General features: G+C 40.0%; 1 long non-coding RNA gene across 1 annotated transcript; it reads left to right on the plus strand.

Annotated features, from left to right (window-relative positions):
- Positions 1 to 5,613: 5,613 nt before the first annotated feature.
- Positions 5,614 to 8,847, plus strand: LOC146375333 (uncharacterized). The gene is made up of 3 exons (XR_014801944.1): positions 5,614 to 6,002; positions 6,729 to 6,886; positions 7,320 to 8,847. It is a non-coding gene; the product is annotated as an uncharacterized LOC146375333 (long non-coding RNA).
- Positions 8,848 to 10,525: the final 1,678 nt, after the last annotated feature.

The following is a 10,525-nucleotide window of genomic DNA, read 5'->3' on the forward strand; positions in this document are numbered from 1 at the left end:
TAGCACTCTGTGTATTACTAAGATAACCACATTAACATTACTGACACTCGCTGACTTTTAATAGTCATTCTATAAATGCTGTCCGTTTAAATGGTCTTACCTGTACACACTGCATATCCACCGGATTCCAGCCAGAGTGGATTCTGGAGTCTTCCCACGCTCCTGTTAGTGATCCTCCATCTGGATGGATGAGAACAACCTTCTGAACAATCTAGCAGGAGATGGCCCATATCTATGGGACTGATTTGTGCTAATAACGCCCATTGTATGGACTGATAACAGCCGAAGCGGGTGAATAAAGTCACCCAGTAGCTAGCTGTGCCATTACCCAGCATACATCACTCCCTCCATAAATGCAATAAACGATAGAAAAGTATCGTTCTACCTGTTTTTCAGGTAGTTGTTTACATTATATAATTTATTGTGTTCTGTATACGTCACTACAATGTGATTTGGAAAATGTCTAAATATACCGACAACAGGCACTTCCGCAGCAATCTCTTCAATCGGAGGAGCCTTCACGTCAATTCCCGACGCGAGGGGGGTACCCTGCGCGTCCATAAGCGAAGCAGAGGGAGCCTGACCATGCGTCACACGTTTGACGAGTTGGGAGTGAGAACGTGTTGGACGATGACGTACACCTAAAAGAGCTCAAAATCAGAAAACGTTGCTCTAAAACATGTTGACATGGTAAATGAAAATGAACAATAATCAAAATTGATCATGCAAACTGAAAGACTACTTACTATGTTTCTCTTGTTACTTCATTAGCCTCAGTGTTCTCAGATCATTCTTTACATAAAAGCACCCAGTTGTCTTGCAAAGAATGTGTAGGATTAGTGAAATCACACACATTCAAAGATACTGGTAGTTATTGTTTCAAATGCCTATTTCATGACAACCAGGCTAAATTCATCGAAAGAGATGATGAAAGAGATTATCTGGATGCTGAAATGATTGTTAAAATACATTAGGCCAATAATAGTAGACCTGTGCTACATTTGTCCAGCTAGGCAACACATATTTCTGCATAAGAGATACATGAGACACCCTTTAAATAAGCAAATTTCATGTTTAAAACATGGAAATGCAGCCAAAATGGACCATACAATGGCCTCAGTGAACACATCAGCACATAAGTAGAGATGAGGAAACTCAATCACATTAGATATTAATATTACTATGAGTAAATTATATATATTATATATTCTGTTACATGGTTTAAAGAATACAATGTGATAATCAGACATGAGAACGTTGTTTCCAGTTATACAAATTTATTTTATTTCACTATTAAAGAAGCCAATTATGTGAATAAAAGCTCACCACAAGAACATCTCCCAACCCAGTCTTACAAAGTTGCAGTTACAATAAAATCTGGGTATGGAACATGAACTGTTGGTGAGCTAAAAAACAATCCTGGTGCTGATGCTTGTCATTGAACGTTTTGGACAGAGCTCTTGATTGAAATGCCTACCGTTGTGTGTAGGCATTTCAGTCCAGATGTTATGGAGTTCAGTTCAGCTAAGATGTATTTCTAAAGCACCGGATCGCAAAAATAGCCGCTTCTCGGCTGTTTATATTGTAAGGTAAAGACCATACAATATAAGAGAGAAAACCCCCCAACAATCAGATGATCCCCTGTGAGCAAACCCTTGATGACAGTGTCTGTGAAGGTTATCAGTCATCAAGGCCATAGTAGTCTAAGGAGCTTGGAAAGAAAAGCGCCTGGACTTCTTTAAGTTAAAGAAGTCCAGGCGCTTTTCTCCAAGCTCCTTAGACTTGGTGACGGTGGGAAAGAAAAACTCCCTTTTAACAGGAAGAAACTTTCGGCAGAACCAGGCTCAGTGAGGGGCGGCCATCTGCCTCGACCGGTTGGGGGGGGGCACAGCTGTTATAACCCCTGACGCAGCATAGCTTCTAATTCTGAAAGATACGTAAATACCTTAAACCTGCACTCTATGCAGGACACCAAGTGATGACACGACTTGCAGTACTATAGGAGTCTATGCAGAAACAGTTTTCTCTCTTGAATCTCTGTAATTTTTTTGCTACTGAGTGTCTGGGTGCAGTCACTCATTTTGGGCCAATTAAATCAAATGAATTGAACCTGTGTTAACCAGGTTTAATAGGGAGGGCCAAAGTCGTAGTTGTGCTAAATTTCCTCGAATTCTCCTCGGAGATTTTCGAGTAGCTTCCTTTGTTCTTGAAAGTTCTTTTCCATTTGTCTCATCGCTTCCCGTCCATTCCACATCTTTTTGGTAAGGTCACTAACCTTATTTTCTAAGGCCTTATTTTCTTGTTTGAGTATGTCAACTTGGACATCGTAGTTGTTTATCAGATTGTTATGTTCTTCCTGTGAAACTTTGGGAGTCTGAGCTTGGGTTTGCAACGCCATGTCTTCTGTTTTCAAGGCTTCCTGTACATCACACAGATTTTTCTTGACCTCTTCAAGCTCTCTTTTCAGTGCCTCAAATTCATGGCACAACAACTCCTTTTCTCTGTTGGTCACGTTAAAATCATGTTCGGAGTCTTTCTCAGTGGCTTTGAAGATCCGTGATTCTCCTTTCACACCCTCATCGTGTGGTTTCAGTTCTTTTTGAGAATCACCACTCCTTTTGGAAAGCTCCTGGAGGTCCTGTTCAAGAAGTTCGTTATGCCTCGATATGTCAATTTCACGTGCAAAGCATTGGAGTTCCAGGGTCTGTCTGAGCTGTTCACTGTCCGTTGTTTTGTTGTCCTCATTCATGATCCTTTTTCTTTCTCCACTCTCTTGTAACTCTTTAAAGGCTGTGTTTGCCTGATGGAGTTTATCTTTAACAGCCCGTATTTCCTGATGCATGTCATCTTTTTCCTTTTCAAAGTCCCTTTTAAGCTCTCTGATTTCTGCCTCCATTTCCTGCATCACCTCTTTCTGTTGCTGGATCTCTTTGGTTTTGGAGCTGTTTAAATCCGTTAGAATTTGGTTCCAATATTCCAGGTCTTGAATTTTGAAGTAAATTTTTTCATTCTCTAGTTGCAGGTCTCTTTTCCTCTTGTTTTTAGAGAACCCACTTCGTTTGAAGAGAACTTCAATGTTTTTTTGGAGAATTTTGTTCTCATTTATGAGCTCTCTTTTTTGCTCCTTAAGGTCGGCGTTCTCGACTTTAAGGTCACGTATGGTAGAGCTTTGTTGTTTGAGAGTTTTATTCTCATTTTTCAGCTCTTTGATTTGCTGGTTAAGTTTTTCGTTCTCGGCTCTCAGGTTGCACACAACAGGATTTGACAGACTCATATTTCAAATTGAAGTTGATGTTAAATCTCTGTACTAACTAAAAGATTTTTTTAAAAATACGGTCAACTGTGTCAGAAACTGAAGTTTCGAGTAGTTTAACTGCCTAGTGAATTCTTCCACTATCTTTGAAAGACTGACAAGAATGAGAACCTTTCCCCTCTTTAAGGGTTTTAGTGTGCTGATGTCATAAAGAAGATCAGAGATCAAAGGGATTCTGGTGGAATGTCACTGTGTCTGGTCTGGGCAGTTCTGAATTGAATAATAACAAAATGCAGATTGATGGTAATTGTAACTGATAATGGTTACATGAATTATAAACACCCAATAAATATTATTTAGAAATCCAAACTGTGGTGGAGGTGTGGTCCCTGGCTCAGCCGCAGGGGAGGAGTGATGCAGTGAGCTCAAGGGGGCGGTGCCAGGGAGGCTGCAGGGACAGGTGGTGATGATCTTCCTAACGAGGTTTTCCTTTTTATATAGTCAAGCCGGAGACCAGAGTGAGCAGGAGCATGTGCAGAAGACCAACCGGAGAGTTGGGGAACAGGTTGGCAAACCATGAAAGCCATATGTGTGGTGCTTAAACAAACACTCGTCCAGAGTGATCAACATAACAGTGTGTCGGGTTGACTTTTATGCAAACAAACCAAAAAAAACAAAAACATGTCATTGTGAAGCTTTGGCAAATACTAGATTGGTCAACTGATGTGCCGTAAGCATCTGTCAGGCTCTCTGACAGTTAGTTAGTGTTGCCTACAGTTAAAATATGTAATTGTGGTGAAGAGTTAGTATGATTTTACATAAATGGAATCCACATTTAGGAGCCCTTCAGTAAATCCAGGCCAAGCTAAGAAGATGAGCAATGGGAGAAAGACCAAGGACAGAACACATGGAGATGACTGACCAGCGAGCTTTTAATGCTTAAACCTCGTCAAAGTAACTTTTTGTTGTGACTAAATTGTAAAGAGGGATGTGTGTGTATAGAAAGATGGCTGTTAGAGTAGCAGATGTTTAATTTTGTCTAAATTCACTATTAATTCAACACGTTCTCACTCCCAACTCGTCAAACGTGTGACGCATGGTCAGGCTCCCTCTGCTTCGCTTATGGACGCGCAGGGTACCCCCCTCGCGTCGGGAATTGACGTGAAGGCTCCTCCGATTGAAGAGATTGCTGCGGAAGTGCTTGTTGTCGGTATATTTAGACATTTTCCAAATCACATTGTAGTGACGTATACGGAACACAATAAATTATATAATGTAAACAACTACCTGAAAAACAGGTAGAACGATACTTTTCTATCGTTTATTGCATTTATGGAGGGAGTGATGTATGCTGGGTAATGGCACAGCTAGCTACTGGGTGACTTTATTCACCCGCTTCGGCTGTTATCAGTCCATACAATGGGCGTTATTAGCACAAATCAGTCCCATAGATATGGGCCATCTCCTGCTAGATTGTTCAGAAGGTTGTTCTCATCCATCCAGATGGAGGATCACTAACAGGAGCGTGGGAAGACTCCAGAATCCACTCTGGCTGGAATCCGGTGGATATGCAGTGTGTACAGGTAAGACCATTTAAACGGACAGCATTTATAGAATGACTATTAAAAGTCAGCGAGTGTCAGTAATGTTAATGTGGTTATCTTAGTAATACACCGAGTGCTAATATAACAGCTTTAAGATGCATTTGTAGATATTATTACGTGTTTTACCGTCTTTGTGGTGCTAGCTTAAAGTTACGGTGTAAACGTTAGCTTATATTGGAGGAAAGCTGTTACTGGTTAAACGATGTTAGCACAGAAATATTAGCTTCTGTCATGACTGATGAAGGTACTAGTTAATAAAGTTTCCAGTAAAGTGTTTAATCGCAGCCACAGACTGACAGCAAATATGTCGATTAGCTTCAGTGCATCTGTAATAAATATGTGCAAGTTTCAGTGCTTCGTTTAAACTGTATGATACTTATACTGACCCAGGGTCAGTGTAAAATACAATCCTAGCTGTGTGAACAAAGCCTGGCTCCTTTAATCCTGCATGACAAACCTCAGGATGCAGGTTATTATTACTCTTTCCTGCTGGCACACCTGTCACACCTGAGAGTCAGCTAGAAACTTACAGTGACGTGGACATCATGCAAAGACTGCCAGACTCTGTAATACTGCAAATGATCAGTGACTCAGGTTAACACTAAAGTTTAAACGGTACCTCTGTGTCTCTGTGTGCTGAACATCTAGGATTGAGTCAGGCTGCATTGACTGTGGGACTTTAATGTGTTAAAAGCAGGTTGAAGACGGCTCAGAAACATTTGAATATTAAAATTTAGCATTGTGGCTGCTGGTGGCTTGTAAAGCCTCTACTCAGCTGTATTTTTGTTACTAATTTATGTTTGTTGTTGTTTAACACAGATTTCAGAAGAGCAAATATGCTTAATAGTTTAACTAGATTTCATTTGTCAGTGTGGGACTGCTGAGTCACCTGAAGAACTCATTTCATTCATTCTCCACATGATGTTCATTTACAGAAATGTTTCACAGGAACTGATTTCTCCCAAAGGTTGAACTAGTGTGTTTCCATAGATTACCTCTGTATGAATGTACTTCTTAAATGAAGGCAAGTGTTTGTCCTTTTTTGTTCCTCAGGTACAGTACGTGATATCAAGGGCAGGCGGTCAACACTGGGGGTAGACAAGAAGCAGACGTACTTCCAAGAGGGAGCTGCAGTGAGGTCAGAGGTCAGAATCTGAAACAGCTCAGGTTTATATTTTAGAGGTTATAAAAAATCTAAATGTATTTATAAAGAAACCTTTAAATAATAGTCATAATTATGATTATTATAAGAAATATCAAACATTTAAGTGGATTTTCTGTTACACATATTGTGTTAGCCCTGCAATAAACTGGCAGCCTGTCTTTGTCCTGTATCAGCTGGGATAGGCTTCATCCTCCCGCAACCCTGAATTGGATACATTGTATTCCAATTATGTAATCTGATCATTTACAAACTCAAGGTATCTAATCAAAATGTAAGTAATAATTATAAAATGGGAAAGCAGAAATAAGTGTGACATGAATGTAAATGTGTGAGCTGACATAGAGGACAGCTACATGCAGTCAGAAAAACCTTTGTTGTCAAGTTTGCAGGTATATCAGCACGAGACATTCTTACATAGAAGAGACTGTTAAAGTCTCTAACTCAGTGAAGCATTATTGGTCCCGTCTGTTTGGATAAATATAGTAAGTTGATGTATGTCCATTTATTGACACATTTTCTTAAGTGCTTATCCAGTTCAGGATCACAGTGGAGCTGCAGCTGGATATGTTCACTAAATAAACCTTACAAAAGTTAACAATAAACCTGCATCCATGTACGTTGTTGTCCACAGGATGAGAAAATCAAACTGGAAGACTGTGGAACATGTTAATAAATGTTTGTGTGTTTATGCCTGTGTCTTTCACAGGAGGCGCTGGAAGGTTTCCCTAATAGTTCCTGGTGAATCAAAGCAGAACCATAAAGGTTGCTGGACTGCATGATGGCCTTACCCCTGAGCAGTCATCCTGTTAAAGGAGGAACCACTTAGAAGCTGTTTTCAAAGTAGCTGAGCAGATTTCATCTCAAGTAAGCAATTAACTGTTTGTTCGTTTGTTCTGCCACTTAAAGAGCATTTAAGGACGTCTTTTGAGTGTCCAGTTGAATTAATTCTACTGGCTCTCATGGTCATTTGTTATTATAGACATATTTTTCATGTTCATCCAGCTATTTAGTAAATTCTATCTATTTAGTAATATCCGTCAGCTATAAAATGTAATATAAATATAAAAATATCTAAATATCTCCTGTCCTTTATGTTTTAATGATGTAAGACCAGACGTCTGTTATCGTGTTACATTAGCATTCCTCACATATCAATGAGATGCTGCACAGTACAATCCTACTGACACAGCAGAGGGATAACGACGGCTATTCAACATCGTTACACGACACATTCGAGCTGCATGACGCAGACAAAGTGACTAAATCATCTTTTTGTGGTTTATTGTCTTCAAACCAGCAGACAAAGCTGATGGCAGAAGATGTCAGAGAAGAACTTCAGGCCGTGGACTGAAAAGGTATTTTTTTCTTGTTATCAAAAGACATTTGGAGTGGCAGCTTCTACAACTGGTTGTGCTAAAGTAAAGCTTACAGTCTAAGAAATCACAGTGTTGATATTCAGCACAAAGAGAAAAGCTCACTTGTTTGAATTCATTTACAATCATAGTTTTATAAATTCTGACTGTAAACAGCTTTTACAGCTTTGATATTGTTTGACACTCGATATCAGGTGATAGGGTTTAATTTAAAGGTTTCTGTGTCCCAATGAGCCATTTACACTGATCAGTGTCAGTTTAACTGTAACACATTCATTATTTAGATTCAACAAAGAAATAAGTGAATGTAAAAAATGGCAGCCCTCAGGCCAGGTTTATAGAGATATATGCATGCATTATGAAATTTATGTATCCCAGATCATTGTTATTCATCTAGTCATGGCAGACCTACCTCTTCCTCCCAAGTTAACTGCAACCCAAAAGAACTAGTGGGGCTATTTACACACTCACAACCAGTGTGGGGTAAAAAGAGCCACCAAAAAGCTGTCAGCCACAGATGTGCTATAAGAGTTAGAAACTCTACTTATGGAGAAACTTTCTAAGTCTAACAGAGGACAGGTACTCCTGCCCAAATAACATGATATAACCCCACATACAGCCCAGCCATAAAATGAACCAAGTCATTTAGTTAAAGACAGCATGGGACCAAATGCATGTAGCCAGCCTGCATCAACCTGACATTTCTTCCTCCTGAATTAAATGAATGAATGGATGAAAGTTAAATGACTACAAACCTAAAGCCACTAGTTCCCACACTGGAGCTCCCTGACACTGTGTGTTAACCGTATTTAGCTTGTATCAACAGTTGTAACAGGCTAAGCCACCTGAGACACTGCATTGAATGATTGTTCCTGTCTTAATGATTTCAGCTGACTGGTTTCAGCTCAGATGTTCTGCTTTTTCCTTTCAGTAGATCAAAGCAGCTCGTGCTCCTTCTGCTTCCAATTTAGAAGAAGAAGAAGAAGGCGAAGGCTTCAGCGAAGTGGCGTTCATGGTCTCAGTGAACAGTCACGGTCACACACTGCATGTGGTTTTAAAAGCAACATGTCTGTTCACCACAACAATGGAGATGTGTAATATTAGTGCAGCTACGGTTTGTTTTTGAACATCAGTTCTGTTTTCTACTTTGATCACTTAGACCAAAAAAGTGTTGTTTTCAGATTCTTTCTTTTACATCTATAAACCACCTGTTCATTTTTTTATTACAATTAGTTTCACATAAATGTTAGTGTTTCCTTTATGATCTTTTAATGCTTACACTACACTGTACAAGTCTACATTAGAGACATTTCTGTTACCTGTTTCTGTTGACTCAGAGTTGTGAAATGTTCTTTTATTTGATACACAATATGAAGTTCATAATTTTCTTACAAATAAAACTCTAATGACAAACATGAACAGCTGTGCTTATTTCTGAGACATGAGTTTTGAATGTGTTCATATTTAGACAGTGTGCATCTGTATGCTGAAACTGTTATGGTGAACCTGAGGTGATGGTCAACAGAAGGCAAATATATATCAATATAAAACAATATTGAAGTAATGTCTTTACCCTCTGCAGCGTGTGGACGCTGTGCACGCAGTCACCTTATTCACTGTAGTAAACATGCACCGCTAGCTCACGTGACTGACTGTCTCCATGGTTACATCGTATATTATTAGCTATGTAAACAGCTTCCAAAGATACCGCCATAGCTCTCTGCAGCTGTAACACTTAAACACTTTGCAAATCATTTCACGTGTTTGATAGTTATGAAGACAGAATATGTTTTTAAGGTCATGCTAGGCGGTTGCTATGGTGGTTGCTGTGCACTTGGGTGGACCGCGTCCGATTCCTGTTATTAGCTGTCCGCCGTAGGAAGGCTGCGTTCCATTTACAAGTAGTGACAGTCTGCCGCAACTCGAACTCAAACCCCGCTTTGTTCTTTAATTATAGGCCTTTTATAGCCGTTCATGACACGCACACACACACATAAAGCACTTTGCCTCACCATGAGAATGCAAGTTTACCTAACCTAACCTTAAAGTATCTGATATAGGATAGAAAAATGAAGCAACCAGAGATTTAATGATGAAGACTCTGGGTTCTGTAGTTCACGTTTTACAGTCCTGAATGACTCTTTGCATATGATTTATTGAAGAGGAGTTTAGAATGCACTTTACATTTAGACTGTTGCTGTTTCATTTTTTTACATTGTTGCCGTGTTATGTCATAAATAAGGTTCACCTGCTGGGGGTTTGATGGATCAGCTGGACAATACAGTCAAAGACAGACTTCATTCATCATATGCAAGAATCCTAGTTGGATTTTTGTTGTCACTCATGTTTTTGAACCAAATATTGAAAACAATTCTGACAGACTGGATACCTGGTCAGGGTGTACATTACCTTGTACTCAAGCATCCCAGGACAGAGCCCTGCCCCACCATGAGCCTGGGTGGATACGTGGTTATTAATATAAGGACCAATACTGAATATGAATATTTCATGAAAATTGAATTATAATACAAATTAGTAATAAGGGTTTCTCTGCGCCCTTATCTACCCCATACTCAAAGAGCTGCGGGCAGAGAGGGTGACAGGAGAGGATGGCACTGAAGAGAAGATGCTCGGTTTCTGGAGTCTCCTGGTCCTGTCAGTACAGGGAGTGGATGCATCTGCTGTGTCTTCTCGTGGATGCTCACCTACCTTGACTCGTCCCAGCCTGGTATGGATTTCCCAACACTGCGGACAGTGGCCCACGTCAGAGACGTTTAATATTGATTACATATGTCTGAATTGCTAACCCTAACCCTAGCTCAACAGACCACAATGCCCTGGACTGTCAGTATTATTACACGCTGTGAACATAAGTACCTTTGATCACTGTTGTAGAGACCCACCTTTTAGCACATCCCAGCACACCCACTCACTTCACCAGATGCACCTTGTTTAGTTCTCTCACCTTTGATTGGGTGTGGTGCTTGTCCTTAATTGCACTCACCTGTCACACATTATATAAGGACTGCATTCACTTTAGGCTCACTCTTTCTTCACTCCCACACGGGGCGGCAGCAGAGGTGAGGTTCTGTTCTGGTTTTTCTTATTTTATGTATTGTTTAAGGTAATG

Source organism: Perissodus microlepis, chromosome 13, assembly GCF_051167445.1.
Source record: "Perissodus microlepis isolate ML-2025 ecotype Zambia chromosome 13, ASM5116744v1, whole genome shotgun sequence".
In the NCBI taxonomy this organism is placed as follows: Eukaryota; Metazoa; Chordata; class Actinopteri; order Cichliformes; family Cichlidae; genus Perissodus; species Perissodus microlepis.